Source organism: Bos taurus, chromosome 10, assembly GCF_002263795.3.
Source record: "Bos taurus isolate L1 Dominette 01449 registration number 42190680 breed Hereford chromosome 10, ARS-UCD2.0, whole genome shotgun sequence".
NCBI lineage: Eukaryota > Metazoa > Chordata > Mammalia > Artiodactyla > Bovidae > Bos > Bos taurus.
This window is the reverse complement of record NC_037337.1, coordinates 3,429,925-3,449,363: the sequence shown is the minus strand read 5'-3', so window position 1 is coordinate 3,449,363 and position 19,439 is coordinate 3,429,925.

The window sequence follows — 19,439 nt, the reverse complement described above, 5'->3', positions numbered from 1 at the left end:
AACTGATGTCACAAAAGATTGTATCTGATGCCATGAAAAGATAAGTCTCACAGGAAGTATGTTATATTTTGAATACTATCATCAGCTCTTGTGATTGTTCTTGCTCAAATCTTATTTTCTACAGGACATGCCTTATGTTAGACTTGGGATTCAGAAGTAATTTTGACAAGGTGTTCCCAGTATATGCATGCATGCTCAGTCGTGTGTGACCCTTTGCGACCATAGATTATGTTAAAAGTCAAATAGCCACTGGGGAGAGAGAATATTCACTCCCTTATGCAATGGAAATCTGAAGAGTCCTGAAAATTGATACATGTCTAAGCTATCGATCTGATCTTTGGACTCCTGCAGGTATCTGCAAAGAGTTTGCTATAAAAATATTTTTAAAAAATCATTGAATATTTATGATATTCAGTGCTTCCCCATTGAAGCGTATTTACATTGCACACATCTCTTCCTTCATCAGGGAAATTCCAGTGCTTTGGAGCTGAGAATTTCAGAGTCATACAGAACTTTAGAAATCATCTAGTTCAACCTCCTTCATTTAAAAATTGTTTATGGAATTTATCCAAAGCCACACAACTGGTTAATGAGACAGATGGAAATATAAACAGTATAATTTGGACAGTATCCTTCTAGAACACTTCTTATTCTAAAAAAGATTTTAAGATCTCTAACAGGCTAAATGCAACTATGAATATGTAAATCAGAAGGTTAAATAGCAGATTATTAGCTAATAGAAGTTTTCTCTGGTGGCTCACAATAAACTGTGGAAAATTCTGAAAGAGATGCGAATACCAGACCACCTGATCTGCCTCTTGAGAAATGTGTATGCAGGTCAGTAAGCAACAGTTAGAACTGGACATGGAACAACAGACTGGTTCCAAATAGGAAAAGGAGTACGTCAAGGCTGTGTACTGTCACCCTGCTTGTTTAACTTCTATGCAAAGTACATCATGAGAAACGCTGGGCTGGAAGAAGCACAAGCTGGAATCAAGATTGCTGGGAGAAATATCAATAACCTCAGATTTGCAGATGACACCACCCTTAAGGCAGAAAGTGAAGAGGAACTAAAAAGCCTCTTGATGAAAGAGGAGAGTGAAAAAGTTGGCTTAAAGCTCACCATTCAGAAAATGAAGATCATGGCATCCAGTTCCATCACTTCATGGGAAATAGATGGGGAAACAGTGGAAACAGTGTCAGGCTTTATTTTTCGGGGCTCCAAAATCACTGCAGATGGTGATTGCAGCCATGAAATTAAAAGATGCTTACTCCTTGGAAGGAAAGTTATGACCAACCTAGATAGTATATTCAAAAGCAGAGACATTACTTTGCCAACAAAGGTCCATCTAGTCAAGGCTATGGTTTTTCCAGTGGTCATATATGGATGTGAGAGTTGGACTGTGAAGAAAGCTGAGTGCCGAAGGATTGATGCTTTTGAACTGTGGTGTTGGAGAAAACTCTTGAGAGTCCCTTGGACTGCAAGGAGATCCAACCAGTCCATTCCGAAGGAGATCAGCCCTGGGATTTCTTTGGAAGGAATGATGCTAAAGCTGAAACTCCAGTACTTTGGCCACCTCATGCAAAGAGTTGACTCATTGGAAAAGACTCTGATGCTGGGAGGGATTGAGGGCAGGAGGAGAAGGGGACGACAGAGGATGAGATGGCTGGATGTCATCACCAACTTGATGGACGTGAGTTTGAGTGAACTCCGGGAGTTGGTGATGGACAGGGAGGCCTGGCATGCTGCAATTCATGGGGTCGTAGAGTCAGACATGACTGAGCGACTGAACTGAACTGAATTGGTGGCTCAGTCAGTAAAGTCTGCCTGCAGTGTGGGAGACCTGGGTTGGGAAGATCCCTTGGAGAAGGAAATGGCAACCCACTCCAGTATTCTTGCCTGAAGAATCCCATGGACAGAGGAGCCTGGTGGGCTACAGTCAATGGGGTCACAAAGAGATGGATGGACATGACTGAGTGACTAACAGTTTCACCTTCACTTTAAGTTAATAGAAAGACATTAGTAATTTTTAAAATTCTGTGTACAATTATTAATATGTACACCAGAAATGAGCTTCAGGGTACTCCTTGAATAACCTACATAATGTTGTATTATTCATGCATTTGTCTCTGGTAAAAATGTTTTTTTTTTTTTCTTTTTCTTGCCCCTAGTTCTCAAAGGAGTTCATGAATCAGAAAAGATTAATAACCACAACTATAACTTCTTAGACAGCTGCAGTTACAGTGTAGTATTCATTCATTCAATAGTGTTAGTTTAGTACCTACCCAGGGACAGATACTTTGTTAATGGCTCAGAGATAAGTGATGTTATTTTCTCAGTAAATGGCCCCACATTCTAGTCAGGGTGCAGGTAATGTGATGTGACAAGAAAGTCATACAAACTCCTTATTAGATGATCTGATTCCCAGTTCACTTCTTTGTGTGTCAGATCAAGATCGCATTGTTAGAGCCTGAATAGAAAACTGAAGCAATTACAGAATTAATCTATTCAAATCAGGTACAAAACTCTGCAGACACACGTCCAGATTCCTACCTAAAAGAATATGTTTACTCATTTTTAGATTTCATATTCACAACAGTATCAAAAACACAGGAATGTCCTAACAAATGGTTGTTAACAGTTGTCAGTGTTTTCTTAAAGTATTGATCCATGAGTATATCTTACTGCCTTGCATTAAGTTAGCAAATCAGTCTGTTTTTTCTTAAAGGTAATTGAAAAAAATTATTTTTCTCTAGATGGACTATGGCAATAGAGAAGCTAATGACTTGCATAGTTAAGCACACCAGAATGGTCATTCAGCAAAATTAACATGCTGGGATGAGTTTTAACTGCACTAAGTGGAACATTTTTTTAAATCTACAATGTCAGTAGCTGTCAGCTTGTTTGGGTGCCAAACTATCCTAAATTACTAGTTTTATGAAGGTAACAAAACTAACATTAAAACCCGAACACTTCTAAAGCTTTTCACTGTTTCTATAGACTATGATGATGGAATATATAGCAAATGTGGGTTTAATAATCAGAGTCCATGAAATTGCAATGCATTTTCTCTCAATAACAATGACATTTTTCTTTATCCTAAGGGTAAAATGTATGTAGCATAAAAAATAGAATCTCCACTGATGCTCTCATAGAAATCAGTTTCTCTAGGAAGGGCACTGGACTCATGGTAGTGTTCATTTACTCTGAACGGAATTGTCAGGAGATCCACTAGAAATCATGCCAAGGCTTCTGGAGAGATCATTTGTCTTTGGATTACCAAACCTCATGGCATTCTGGAAAACTAAAACCATTGCCTTAGTTCCCAATTTTTATATGTGCTGTGACATAAGTGTCAGTTTTACTTTTTTAAAATATGGATATCCAATTGTTCAGGTCCCTTGCTGAAAATTATCCTTTCCTTGTTTAATTATCTTGGTGCATGTGTATACACACACTGACATATACATTACATATATTGTCTCTAAATATGTATAAGTTTATTTGTAACTTTATGGTCTTTCTTCTGCTCCCTTGATACATATATTAAATAGTATACCATAATGCCAGCATCACAGTGATTTCAAGTTAATGTTTGACTCCTCCAGATCTTTTCTTCTTTTTCAGTGCTGTTTTGGCTGTATTAGGTCATTTGCATTTCCATTTTTTAAATCAGCTTGTCAATTTTTATAGAAATACTTGCTGAGGTTTTAATGAGAGTGCTTGAATCTATAAATCAATTCAGGGAGAATTAATGCTGTAACACAATATTAAGTACTCTGATGTATGAGCATAAAGTATAGTTGAAAAATTAAAGAACCAGAAAGCTTGAATTCTCTGGGCGGTTGAACAGTCAGTTGATGGCAGGGATAGAGGAAGTCAAGCATACTAGACAATCAGTATATTGCTGATTTATTTAACCAAACATCCTTAAATGTGCATATTCCATACATGCCCTAAGCTGGCTATTGTCTGATTTGAATGATCTGTCAACTCCTGCCTTTTCTGAGTATTTCTCCGCACCTCTTTGAGCCAAATCTGAGACATAATTTCAGTTATAATGTAAAAGTGTTTTTCTTTATGTAGCTGTGCTGTGTGACACCTAAAGGAGGCAGGACACAGTTATCAAGTGAAAGGCTTCAAGAAACATGGGATCAGAATATCTCTGCTATGATCTTAAGCTGATTAAACAATGAAATGAACTGGAGAAAGCTGGTGAAACAAATAGTAATATTTCTGTGTGTACTAGTGAAGAGTTTTCTTGCCTACACAGGAATTTCAGACATTACTTCATTTGTTCCTACTTTAGATAGAGGAGCAGAGAGGTAGGGGATGATGAAAATGGTTTACAAATCCCATCAAACCAAAGAGCAACATTTTTCAAGGTTGAAAAGTTTGGCTTTTCAAAGATTTTTTTTTCTGTAATTCTCCTTGCTTGCAATTTATTTATTAGCATCCTGGAAGATCTTGGCCCTTCCATATTATCTTCAGAGAGCTCTTTCTTAACAGCTGAAAGAATTTTTTTTTTGTAATATCTCTTCTGACTTTGGAAGAAACTTAACGAATCAGGTGGTCTCTCTGGACTTCTGTTTAATATCTATCAGATGACTCCTAAGTTCAAAAAAATCGAATACTAAAATTTATTCAATTACTTGAAAAGGAGATAGAAAAGGAGGAACAAAACCAAATAGAACACATAAAAAAGAAACAAACGGGAAGGTGTAGACTTACACTCCTCAACCATATCAGTGAGTACATTAAATGTAAATAGACCAAAAATTTTAGTTAAAGGTTGTTAGACTGGATTAGAAATGAACAGGAAGACTCAATTATTTGTTGTTTATAAGGGACTCACTTTAAAAGCAAATACACAGACAAACTGAAAGTTAAAATATGGAAAAAGATACACATGCAAACACTAATCATAAAAGGATAGGTTAGCTCTAATGATTTCAAACAAAGAAGGCTTCCAGATAAGGAGTTACTAGAAATAACTGGGGCCATTTCATGAAGATAAAAGGTCAGTTCCTCAAGAAGACTACATTAATCCATCCTTGATAGCATTTGCCTCACATTCCACCTTCTCTCTACTTTGTTTGTAAGTTTGAATATGAAACAATAAGTAAATATGTTACCAAATGGTTCTGAGCATTGAAGCTGTTGCTTTGCATAACACAGCCCTGTGACATATCCCAGACAAATACAAATATGACTCCCAGGGCTTGGAGGAGAGGTCACAGAGACCTGTTGAAGAAGGCCTTCTTCAGGGGAATGGTGAAGCAGAAAATAACTCCATTTGCAGCAAAATTTCCTAAAACTTCTCTTGAGCAATTGTTTACCAAGTCTTACAGGACCCAGTAGCTTCCCTTATTTCCCTCCCTATCTTTTCATTTCTTCACTCTTTAGCCTTCTACCCCATGTTCCTCCAGTTGCTCTTTTAGGACTATCTATCTCATTCTTTAGGTTTGTTTCTTCATTTCTGCTTCATTCCATTGACCTTGAAGATACCTCTGTAGACCCACAACCAAACTCCTCTCCAGAAGGTGAGGCAAGGAGAATGCTTGGCAACACTCATGTTTTATTGCTGGTGTCTCTACAAACATCACATGGACTTAATCAGTGTTCTGGCTTTGAGAACTCCCTGATGTGAGGACCTGATGTGGGTTTGAGTAAACTCCAGGAGTTGGTGATGGACAGGGAGGCCTGGCATGCTGTAGTCCGTGGGGTTGCAAAGAGTTGGACATGACTGAGCGACTGAACTGAACTGAGCTGAACTGATGTGAGGACCAGCTATACGCAGTGGAGCCAGTTAACTAGAACGAAGGAATCATTGCCCTTTTGCTTTTGGGGCTCTGGTAGTATGGGGACCTATGAAAAGCCTGTTCTTGGTTAGAAAACCAGGACTCAACTTGAGGCATTGTGCATTGCAAGGCCTGTGCCATTGCGTATGCTAAACTGACTTGAGACTTGGTTGGTCATCTTGTTCATTTATCCAACAAGTGTTCACAGAGTCCAGCACTCTGCCTGTCAGTGTGTGTATAGACAATTTTCAGCCTGATTTCTTCTGAGGAAACTGACGATATGATTTGAGTAGAAGGACATAAACATAATTCTATGCTAATTATAATAGTCACATCAGTGCTGTGGTAGAGGAATGCGAAGAGTGGGAGGGAGCCCAGCAGATGCAGCAGCCCACCTTCCTGGGCAAGCCATGCCATGTTTTAAATTGGTAGGTGATGTTTGCTCTAGATCCTGATGGTGAGGATTTAATTATAAGGAAGTAAACGCAGCTCTCAATCAAGAGGCAGAAATTCCGATGCTTTCAGGGGCCAAGCAAGGGATATAAAGATACAAAGTGGAGTAGGGGTAGGCAGGGATTCCAAGGGAGCCTGTGGAACACTGAAGAGTGTATGCCTGTTTAAAGTTATTCAAGCTCAAAATGTTTTTCTAAAAGCTCTACTGACCAAACTAACAAAAATCTGTGGGCAGAGAGTGGTAATTCCATGCATAATATGTGTGAGAAACACACTGTAGGGTGCTTGGGGCAGCGGCTGCCAGCAAGGGCAGGGCAAAGTGCAAGGCAAAGGAGATTCAGAACTAGGTGTGAAGGGCCTGAGGAGGTTGGAGCTGATCTAGTGGACAGTACGGAGCCAGCTGTGTTCTTCCATGAGGAGGAGCGACATAATAAGTCTTGTAGGGTCATTTATCTTCCCTTCTCCTCCCACCCCACTCCCCACCCCGCCCCACACACCTGCAGAGGATGCCAAGATCTTGGAGTTGCACTGGCCAAACCCATGGTATTAGTGATGAGGCCTGAACCAAGGCAGTAACGGTGAGAATGTGAGGGGTTAAGGAAAGGAGAGAGAGATTTGTGATGGAAAATGAACCAGTCTTCTGTAAGCTCTTTCAAAAGGGTGATGTGAGTGAAAGCAGTTCATAACCATCACAAAGTGGTGTGCATGGGAGGTGATGGTAATCCCTTACATGCATGGAATATGGCCAGGCTCAGGGTCGCAGAGCCTGGCATTTTCTTCATCCATTGTCACGGCCTCAAGGCTGACCTCTTTGGTACAGAAAACAGGCCTCAACCTCAGTTAAACTTAGCTATTTCACCTGGGCCTGGGTGCTCATACTTCTTGCTGCCCCCATGGATGGCTTCTTCTGTGAGCCTTTGATTTCTTCACTAAGAGAAAGGGCTAAAGAGAGCAGACACTTATATCTGCAGAAATGTTACTCCATGTAAAAAATAACAACATGAATACATCTTACAACTTTTAGCCAAATCTGTTGGGCTGCTGCTATAGCAACCCCCACAGAAAGAATTCAACAAACCCCCAACCAATCCTCTCCCAAATCCATATACCTGACAGTCAGCCTCCTAGTGAGGCTATCTCTCTTACATTACACCCACTAAGTGAAGATCCAAAGCAAAGAGACAGAAAATAACATCTTCTAACAATCTGCTTGTCATTTAGAAAAAGCTCCCTGTATAAATGTCATGGAAACAAGCTGTTCTTGCAGAGGCAGAAGAAGAAAGCCCTGCCTCACTTGCTTCCCTTTCAATTTTAATCTTCCTAATAAAAGGGTAACACAAAGCAAATGTTAAGTGTTTGAAAGCAAATATCCCTGGAGCCTGGTTGTGGTGTGGTTCAGCCATATTTAGCCTGCTCTTAGGCTCCAAGAAGCAGGAACTCGAGAGCAAGCTCTAGGTGAAGATCAACTGACTGCACAAGATAATATCTTGAGAACACTCAGCATTCCAAACATGCTGGGAGGAGATGAGAAATATTTTTCTTTAATCAGGATGGAGGATCCTTGCTAGGATATTGCCTGCAAGGCCAACATGTGTGCTCTGCTCAGTTGTGTCTGACTCTTCGTGGTGCCACAGACTGTAGCTCACCACGCTTCTCCGTCCATGGAATTTTCCAGGCAAGAATACTGGAATGGGGTGCAATTTTCCTACTCCAGGGGATCTTCCCAGCCTAGGGATCGAGCCTGTTTTTCTTGCATCTCCTGCAGATGGATTCTTTACCACTAGGCACCACTTGTACATGCTATGTGCCCATGAATGTTTGTTAATTGAACAGAAATATGTTGGCCTTGCCATGGAAAAGGAAATGGCAAAGCCAATGTATTTCTGTTCAGTAAACAAACATTCATGGGCACATAGCATCTACAATTCACTGCTTTGATTTCTTGAGGGCTGCCCAGATAAACACCTGTCTGTTCTCTGTTCATGGGTTAGAGGTCTTGTATTTCTCAGGTGCAGCAGGAAGCAGGGCGTGTTAAGCACATGAGGAAAATGAGAGGCCAGAGGAGGGTCCATTTACTTTCAACTGGGATGAGCAGGGAAGACTACGGAGAAAGTAGTATTTGAACTGAGCCCCAGAGGAGAGGTGGGATTCGAATAGCCTTTGCACATATGTGTATGAATGCAGAGACACATATGGTTTTGTGTGTTATGTAAGTGGAGTAGGAATTCATTTATTTTCCAAGTTTAGGAAGAAAACTATAATACTGTACCTTGGAGAGCTTTCCATGACTGTATATAGACCTATCCCATTCTTTTTATTTCCTGTAAAGAACTCTTCTTATTATATCTTCCCCCTGTTGATTGTACTTTTCTTTGGATATAATTCTGATATAATGTCAAACTTACAGAAAAGTTGTAGAAATAATGCAAAGGTCTTTGGTATACTTTTAAACTAAATTCACTAATTGTTAACATTTTTTTCATAGCGTTTTATTAGTCTCCCTTCAGCCCCCACCCCCTCCCTGTTTCTTGTCTCATGACAGGTGACATTTTTCTGGACCATTTGGGAGTAAGTTGAAGACATCATGCTCTTTTATGATAAATTTTAAATGTGCATTTTTTAAGAACAAAGCTTTGACTTATATAATCACAAAAACGTTAGCAAAATAAGAAAATTTAAGATTGGTACAAATCATGACCTAATTGATAGTCCATGCTCACGTTTTGTGAGTTTTCCCTGAAAATGTTCTTCATAATTTGTTTTTTCTGCTAGTCCAGGATCTAATGCAGGAAATTGACTAGCATTTAGTTTTTATATATATTCAGTTTCTGTTTATCTAGAATATTTCCTCAGGCTTTCTTTGTCTTTTCTAAAATTGACAGTTTTGAAAAGTATTGGCTAGTTTTTTTTTTTTTTTAAATCAATTTGCATTTTGGGGATTTTTGTCTTTGAACTTTCTGCTAGTTCCTCATTACTAGATTCAGATCATGCATTTTTAGCAGGAATATCCCATGCATAATGGGTCCTTCTTATTGCGTCATCAGTTCAGTTCAGTTCAGTCACTCACTTGTGTCTGAATCTTTGCACCCCCATGGACTGCAGAATGCCAGGCTTCCCTGCCCATCACCAATTCCAGGAGCTTGCCCAAATTCATGTCCATCAAGTTGGTGATGCCATCCAACCATCTCATCCTCTGTCATCCCCTTCTCCTCCACCTTCAATATTGCATCATATGAGGAGCCATATGACATTGGTTTGCACCATCACTGGTGATGCTTCTTTGTTTCCTTGATTGAAGAATTGCTCACTAGGTTTTTGTTTAGTTTTTTTTTTTTCAACAGTAAAATTACAATTAGTTCAGTTCAGTTCAGTTCAGTTGCTCAGTCATGTCATGACTTGGTCGTGACCCCATGAATTGCAGCACACCAGGCCTCCCTGTCCATCACCAACACCTGGAGTTCACTCATACTCACATCCATCGAGTTGGTGATGCCATCCAGCCATCTCATCCTCTGTCGTCCCCTTCTCCTCCTGCCTCCAATCCCTCCCAGCATCAGAGTCTTTTCCAATGAGTCAACTCTTCACATGAGGTGGCCAAAGTACTGAAGTTTCAGCTTTAGCATCATTCCTTCCAAAGAACACCCAGGACTGATCTCCTTTAGAATGGACTGGTTGGATCTCCTTGCAATCCAAGGGACTCTCAAGAGTCTTCTCCAACACCACAGTTCAAAAGCATCAATTCTTCTGTACTCAGCTTTCTTCACAGTCCAACTCTCACATCAATACATCAGATCAGATCAGATCAGATCAGTCGCTCAGTCGTGTCCGACTCTTTGCCACTCCATGAATCACAGCACGCCAGGCCTCCCTGTCCATCACCAACTCCCAGAGTTCACTCAGACTCATGTCCATCGAGTCAGTGATGCCATCCAGCCATCTCATCCTCTGTCGTCCCTTTCTCCTCTTGCCCCCAATCCCTCCCAGCATCAGAGTCTTTTCCAATGAGTCAACTCTTCGCATGAGGTGGCCAAAGTACTGGAGTTTCAGCTTTAGCATCATTCCTTCCAAAGAAATCCCAGGGCTGATCTCCTTTAGAATACATCAATACATGACTACTGGAAAAACCATAGCCTTGACTAGATGGACCTTTGTTGGCAAAGTAATGTCAATTAACCCTTTGTAATTTGTAGGATAATGTATTGGGAGATATTTTGACACTTTGTAAATATCCATCCTGTTCTCCACAAACTTTCACACCCCATAAGGAAGAGTTTTGCTTTCTTATTTATTAGGTGTGTGAAAGTCGCTCAGTCATTACTCTTTGTGACCCCATGGAATAGTCTATGGAATTCTCCAGGCCAGAATACTGGAGTGGGTCGCCATGCCCTCTCCTCCAGGGGATCTTCCCAACCCATGGATCAAACCCAGGTCTCCTGAATTGCAGACAGATTCTTTACCATTTGAGCCATGAGGGAAGCCCAAGAAGACTGGAGTGGGTAGCCTATCCCCATTGGATCTTCCCAACCCAGAAATCAAACCGGGGTCTCCTGCATTGCAGGTGGATTCTTTACCAGCTGAGCCATAAGGGAAGTCCATTTATTAAGCATGGACACAAACATTCTCTTTTAATTTAATGGATTATAAACTGTTATAATATCAGTATTTTTGGTGCTCAAATTATCCAGATTTATGACTTTATGATTTGTGTACACTCAGAGTGCCCTTTGTGCCCTTGGGGTCCTCATGCTGTCATTTGAATGTTTCTTACTGTTGGCATAAGATGCCCAGGCTTATTTGAAACTTCCCTGCCTTACTCCTGGAATCTGCATTTCTTCAAGGAGAATGCTGTTGAATGTTTAGTGGAGATTGGTTTTAAGAATGCAAGATGTGAGCACCAGGTTTGGATTTTTGTTTTTCTGTCTCTAGGTGCTTACAGTAAGCCAAATTAGGAAATCAACACACAAACATATGTGTACTTAAACATATATCTCTATGCCTGTATCCATGAGTCCATACTGAAACTTCAGTTCAATTCCAATGGCACAGGGTTGTTCCCAGTCTAACGTCATTCCTCACTGATAAGTCCCGTCTCCAACAGTGAGAAACCTGGTCCCATTGCCCTCAGTAGATTTACTCATTTTCTCAACCTTCCAATGTAGAGAAAGTAGTTTCAGAAATGCTAACCCACACTACTGTGTAAAACAAGCTGGATACATTTCTTTAGACACGTTCATTTTTCTTTTAAAATAAGGTCTGTAGTTAATGTTGTACCCGTGTTAATTTGTTTTTATAATTACACCATGGTTATTATGGAAGATGTTAACATTAAGGGAAGTGGAGTAAAGGATGTAAGGAAGTAGTGCTTTTGCAAATATTTTGTAAGTCTATGATTAGTGCAAAATAAAAAGTTATACTACTAAGATTATTTCCCCTCCCAACACATGCACTTTTATACGGTTGCATTTTGTTTTAAGGTTTTTCTCATATTGTAATTGCTACAATTTTTTGAACCCCAAATATTAACAGGATTCAAAAAGTAAATATGTAATAAGTGCAGCTAGTCCCTTGGACTGCAAGGAGATCCAACCGGTCCATCCTAAAGGAAATCAGTCCTGAATATTCATTGGAAGGACTGATGCTCAAGCTGAAACTCCAATACTTTGGCCACTTGATGCCAAGAACTGACTCATTGGAAAAGACCCTGACACTGGGAAAGATTGAGGGCAGGAGGAGAAGGGAGTGACAGAGGATGAGATGGTTCGATTACATCACTGACTCAATGGACATGAGTTTGAGCAAGCTCTGAAGATAGTGAAAGACTGGGAAGCCTGGTGAGCTGCTGCAGTTCATGGGGTCACAAAATGTCGGACACGACTGAGCGACTGAACCAAAGTGTCAGCTACTCTTCCCCATCCTTTCCACTCTATTCCAAGCTTTGCCCTATATGTGTACAGTTTCATTACTGGTTCTGGCTCACCCCTCCAGTATTTCTGTTTGCAAAAATAGATGTATTTTTCTTATTTCTTCTTCATACATTTATACTGTTAGACTTCCCAGGTGGCTCAGTGGTAAAGAATTCGCCAGCCAGTGCAAGGAGACACTGGTTTGATCCCTGGATTGGGCTGATCCCCTGGAGAAGGAAATGGCAACCCACTCCAGTATTCTTGCCTGGAGAAGCCTATGGACAGAGGAGCCTGGTGGGCTGCTGTCTATAGGGTCATGAAAAGCCAACACACCTGAGCACACATGCACATATATACTGTTACACTTTGCCTTCTTGACATTTATCAGTTAATCCTGGAAGTCATTTTCTATTTGTTCAGGAGATCATCCTTGGTCTTTTATGTAGCTGCAAAGTATTTCAATTTTGAAGAAAAAATTTTAAATCTCAGTATGTATATTGTATTTATTTTGCAATTACAAATAATACTATAATTTATGACTTTGTATATACTTTCATTACGTTGACATTAAATCTTCATAAACAAAATAAAAACCTAAAAGAAGGGTTTCTGGGTCAAAAAGAAATCCAGTGTGGTTTTCTTAGATACTGTCAGATTTTCTTCCTGTGGCTTGAACCCTTTGGCATTCCCACCTGCAAAGTATTAACATGCTTATATACCTATTTCCAAAAAATTATCCGGTCAAACTTTCAATTTTTGCCGGTTTAATAGGTGAGAAGTGGTATATCACTCACTCAGTTGTAGTTTTAATCTGCATTTCTCTTACTATGAATGAAAAGAACATCTTTTGATATGTTTAAGGATAATTTTATATCATTCTTTGGTAAATCATCTATCTTTTGCCTAATTTTCTATTTTCTATCAGGGTTTTAGAATTTTTTATCCCAATTTTTGGGATTCTTTCTTTATATTAGAGATTTTGGTCCTTTGTAATAAATGTTGCAAATATTTCTTCCAGTTTATCAGCTTCTTTTGACTTTGTCATCATCTTTTCTTCCATGCTATGCAGTAGCTCTTTTATTTTTATGTAATCAAATTAATCAGTCTTCTGTTGCCTTTGGAGTCTAGAAAATATTTCATTATCTTAGGTTTTAGAGAAATTCACGCACATTGTGTGCTAATACTTAAGCTGTTTTGGTTTTCACACTGAGCTCTCTGATTCATTTGGAATTTAGTCTTTTGTATGATGTGAAGTTTGTAAAGAGTATTATCTTTTTTTTTTTAAATGTCTGTCTAGTTCCTCCACGTCATTTATCAAAAAGTACATCTTCCATGTTTCAGTTAGTTCTTGGCCAATTCTAATAATAATTGTTTTTCTTGACACCATGACTATTGATTTTTGGTTCATTTGATCTCTCCAGGATGAAAGGGATCTTAAAATCTACCACAACAATTGTTTTTCCTTTTATTTCTGGTAGGTTTGCTTTATATGCCTTACTCTTTCGTGCATGCAATTCACGTCAGCTTTCTCTTCAAGGATCAATTTAACATGACCATCCTTTTGTGACTTCGTATTGTTTCTCTTCAGTTCCATTAGTCTGAAATGGATGTTGCCATCACTGTTTCTGGTTGTTTGCACTAAACTAAATTATCCCCTGTAATTTGGGTTTTAATGTTTTTTTTTTTTCCTATAATTTTATGTCCTTTCTAAAAAGCACATAGATGCATTTCATGTTGAACTCAATCTTAGAGTATCTATCCTTGAGGAGTGTAAATTAAATGACTGTTACTTTTCAGGCTTCATAATATTCTTTACTTTGGTCTCCTTGCTTTATGCTTTCTCCTTTTAGTGCTTTCTTGCTGGTTTTTTGTTGTTTGTTTGTTTCTTTCAAAATCATTTTAATGTATAGTTTTCTGATCATCAAGGTCAAGAATGAAGACCCATGTTATAATTTTTTCTCCTTTTTATAAACAAGTTTTCATTAAATATTTTTACAAAGTTTTTCCTCTAAATATTTAATCTTCAAATTAAAAAAATACTGCTTTTTAACCAATTTTTAGATTCTCTTTATTATTGATACCAAAAAGATATCCTATTAATGTGACTATTTCTAGAAAAAAAGGAGGAACAGGAATCTCATAAAGATATAAAGGATGACACACAGCAGCTATAGACCAATTACTAGAAATTATATTTTTTTACCTTTTTTTTGCCCACTGCAACCTGATTTAAGAGCAATAACACCTTTGTCATCAGTGTTCTCTGTTAAGTGAATTATAATCCTCAACCTCTCTGGACTTATTTTAGAGCATATACAAATAGTATTAACATCAAGCTTTTAAAAAAAGAAAGAAAATGAAAAGTGGCCCATTGCAGTCGTATTTAAGGAATTTCAACCTTTCCCCACAATGGATATTATTTTCCCTACAAACTCAAAAATAAAAATATTGACTCACTTAAAGTCATTCAGAAAACAAAGGTTATGGCATCTGGTCCCATCACTTCATGGGAAATAGATGGGGAAACAGTGTCAGACTTTATTTTTTTGGGCTCCAAAATCACTGCAGATGGTGACTGCAGCCATGAAATTAAAAGACGCTTACTCCTTGGAAGGAAAGTTATGACCAACCTAGATAGCATACTGAAAAACAGAGACGTTACTTTGTCAACAAAGGTCCATCTAGTCCATCTAGTTTTTCCAATGGTCATGTATGGATGTGAGAGTTGGACTGTGAAGAAGGCTGAGCGCCGAAGAATTGATGCTTTTGAACTGTGGTGCTGGAGAAGACTCTTGAGAGTCACTTGGACTGCAAGGAGATCCAACCAGTCCATTCTGAAGGAGATCAGCCTTGGGATTTCTTTGGAAGGAATGATGCTGAGGCTGAAACTCCAGTACTTTGGCCACCTCATGTGAAGAGTTGACTCATTGGAAAAGACTCTGGTGCTGGGAGGGATTGAGGGCAGGAGGAGAAAGGGACGACAGAGGATGAGATGGATGGCATCACTGACTCAATGGACGTGAATCTGAGTGAACTCCGGGAGTTGGTGATGGACAAGGAGGCCTGGCGTGCTGCGATTCACGGGGTCGCAAAGAGTCGGACACGACTGAGCAACTGAACTGAACTGAAAGTGTTTTATCTAGGGATTGTCATTTTTCTCTCTTGGACACAGTGATTTTATTCAACAGAAAGGCTAATTTTGAGCTTATATTCCCTAAGGCCATGAAACTATGAATGTTTGACCTAAGAGTTGCATTTTTTAACAGTAACTGAATGAAAGTGAGAATGCATGAGAAAGAGGGGCAATAGGTGACATGTGATCACATGATACGTGTAAAAACTGAAGAGACAGGCTGCATCTACTCTAGTCTCCTTAAAGGGATGGTGGTTGGCACGGTGAAAATGGTGGGCTTTGAGACAGAAAACTTATTTTTTAAATATTCATTAATTTGGCAGAACCAGATTTTAGTTGTGGCATGTGGGATCTTTGATCTTTGTTGTGACATGTGGGATCTTGAGTTGCAGTGCATGAGCTCTTCACTGTAGCCTGTGGGATCTAGTTCCCTGACCAGGGGTTGGACCCTGACCCCCTGCATTTGGAGCGCAGAGTCTTAGTCACTTGACCATCAAGGAAATCCCAGAATAATGTAGGTTTGGTGAAGAACCTGCCTGTCAATGCAGGAGATATAAGAGATGTGGGTTTGTTCGCTGGGTTGGGAAGATCCCCTTGAGGAGGAAATGGCAACCCACTCCAGTATTCTTGCTTGGAAAATCCCATGGACAGAGGAGACTAGTGGGCTACAGTCCATGGGGTCACAAAGAGTTGGACACGACTGAGCGACTAACACTACTACTACTGGAATGTTATGACCACAGGTTGTTAGATTTTTGTTGGGCGTTGTACCAAACGTCTTCTTCCTAAAGCATTTTCAATTCTTCCTTTACAGTGAAGATACTGTTGTTGTTGTTGCTGTTCAGTCTCAGTCATGTCTGACTCTGTGACCCCAAGGACTGCAGCACGCCAGGCTTCCTTGTCCTTCACTGTCTCTCAGAGTTTGCTCAGACTCATGTCCATTGAGTCAGTGATGTAATCCATCCGTCTCATCCTCTGTCGTCCCCTTCTCCTCCTGCCCTCAGTCTTTCCCAGCATCAGGGTCTGATGAGCCGGCTATTTGCATCAGGTGGCCAAAGTATTGGAGCTTCAGCTTCAGCATCAGTCCTTCCTATGAATATTCAGGGTTGATTTCTTTGCAGGTTGGCAGAAGATACTGATGGTACCTTCATTTTAGTGTCATATCCCATCTCTCACCTTCCATCTGAGGAGGGCTGATGGTCACAGGCGTGTACAGTGCTGGCCTGTGTGACTAAGGGCTCAGGAACTGCCAGGTTTCAGCAGAGGTGGGAGGCGCCTTTGCCTCAGGACATGGGTGACTGCCCAGGTTGTTCTATGACCTGTGAATCCCTTGTCACTCAGAGCCACAAAATGTCCCACAGCACATGTGCATTTTTCACTTGAGTGAAAGTCCTCAAATATTTCCATTCCTTTACCTTGGCTGAGGGTACTAAGTTTCACTGCCCCCCAATATATATATACATATCAGGGAAGTTGACAACTGAATAATTGGGCTCTGGTGAGAGACCAGAGCTGCTTCCCTAACAAGGAGTAGAGGAGGCAAGTTACTAAGAAAGTGGGAGCTGGGAGAGGAGGAAACCTCCTCTTTGCGCTTGGCTGGAGTCTGCAGACCACTGCCTCCCTCACACTCAGCCTTTATCTGGATCTGAAGCTGAGCGAGCTCCAATCCAGAGGTTCTAACACTACCAGGATGAGCAGTCCCACAGTTTCTGATTCCTCTTGTAGCTGCTCCCTACCCCCAATACCATGTGGGAATGCCAAGAACGTTGGGTCAGAGGAAACCCTGTAAGTGGAGAAAAGGACAGGTCTGGTGGGAAAAAATTCGAAGTATTTCTAACAACTCAAAATAAGCAATACCTGTGATACGTTTTCTATTTCTGGGTTCACTGACTTGTAACATATTGAATACAGTAAGTTTTAGAAAGCATCACTGCCACGGCTTTTGTCTGTTTGTCCCCTGGCCTAGAAAACTGAAATGCAGCACGTCCATCAGGGCCTCTTGCAATAGTGACAGCGAGGAGAGGTGTTGCTCGTGTCATGCCTTTTGATGCTCCAAGCCGCACGTCTTCCAGGACACTATCTGTTAAACAACCAGTTTGCTAATTTTCTCTGAATAGATTGACTTGACAGTTTTGCTAGAATGCACACACTGTTTCAGGGAGGGTTACACAGACAGGGAGAACTATGTTAAGGCTCCTGAACTAAAGGCATGGTTTTGGTCTAAGTCTTGGTGGAGCCCACCAGCACACCCCTAATCAAGTTTCCAAATCCTAAGCACAAGGCACAAGCATTATCTACATTTCTGGATCATATTTATGAAGAGATTCTGTGGGAAGGCAAGAAGAAAGAGCAGGACAGAACCACAAAAAGCATATATATGCTATTTATATCCGCCTGCCAAGGCAGGAGACACAAGAGACATGGGTTCATTCCCTGGGTTGGGAAGATTTCCTGGAGTAGGAAATGGCAATCTACTCCAGTATTTCTTGCCTAGAAAATTCCATAGGCAGAGGAGCCTGGTACAGTCCATGGGGTCGCAGAGTCAGACGCAACTCAGCAAGCACACACACACAGACACACATTTTAGGATCACTTAAAAAAAAAGCGTTACAGGACCAGGAAATCAATAAATGAATTCATAGTCCAGTAACTTGTTGTAAGAATTAATTAGGTGAGTGGAAGAATTCATAACCTTTACTATGAGGTATTAAAAGTTTAAAAGATAGGCAATGGGATGTTTGATATTTGTTGCGTTATATTGTAAATAACATTTAAAAATACCTACCGTCATTTGTTAAGATAGATGCTAGGATTTACAGAGCTCCACTGATATCTGTATCTTTTTATACTCATTTTGTAGATGCGAAAAAGGAGAAAAGGAGGCTCAGAAGGATTAAAGGTGCTTAAGTACACAGAACTAGCAAGAATTCAGTTCTAAACCCAGTTCTGACTTTTAACCTCCTCTTTCCATTTTTTCATTCTACTTCTCAAGACTGGGCAAAGTTGAATAACAGGGCTGTAAAACTTCATCTTTCAAGATTTGACTGCAACCCAACCAACAGATTTTTATCCCAATTTCCATATTGTTTTGGAATAGAATTATTTGATTATTGCAGATGCTTTGATGGAGAGTCTCTGCAAAACAGTTGCCAGTGGAGGTGACATTAGGGAGAAAGCATATAAAATTTTCTAGATCTACTACCTGTTATGACTTTGGTTGATGATTTTTTAAGAGCATGGAATCTTCTTTCTAGTGGCTAACTCATGACACTGTGTATAAGTAGGAGAAATGAATAAAAGTATTGAGGAAGGTGGTGCTGTTGTAGTTCACAATGATCAGTGGTGGTTGTATGTTCTGCCATTGGCTGTAGAGAAGAGAGGCTAGGGCATGGTAGGTCGAAGTGTAACACATTCAGTTATCATTAGAAATTTGTGAAAACAAGAATGTAATCTAGAGCAAGTTATAGAGCTCACTAAAGACTAATCTAAGGTCTCCTCAGAGGATCTTGTTTCATGTTCAATGCCATGTGGGGGAAGGCTTGGTACCATCAGGTAGAGTTATGTTCATTCAACAGATCATTGACCACGAATTCTATGCAACAGATGGGTTCTTGCCTCCTCTTCCAAATTGTGGATGTTTGGTATTATTTAAAATACAGAAACAAAAGACCATACACTTTTGTTTAATGATGTCTGGTCTGTATATACTTTGCATAAACAGGAAAAGATGAATTAAATGACATCCTCCTTGAGGGACAATTAATGGAGCCGGTGAACAAACACCAGGCAATGAAATCTAAATTAAAACTCATTTCTCTGCTCTCTTCTTCAAAAAGAGGAACAGTATATTATTTTTGCCCTTGTCTTCTAGTATTCTGGGAAGGTGGTGCTAATTGATCAGTAAAGTGATAATTAAGCTTAATTATCTGCTATTATGGTTTTTAGTCACAGAGGTAGACTAGATAAGAACTAACTGCAAGAATCACAAGAATTAATCATTTTTTCACGATTTCTCTCTTCCTTATATCCAGTGTTTATACCAAATACTTGATGTATTTTTGTATGTTACCCAAAATAAACTTTTATCTCATCCATGAAGTAGAAATCCTACTGGAGTAGGAATCTTAAGTTCATTTGACTCAGCAGTT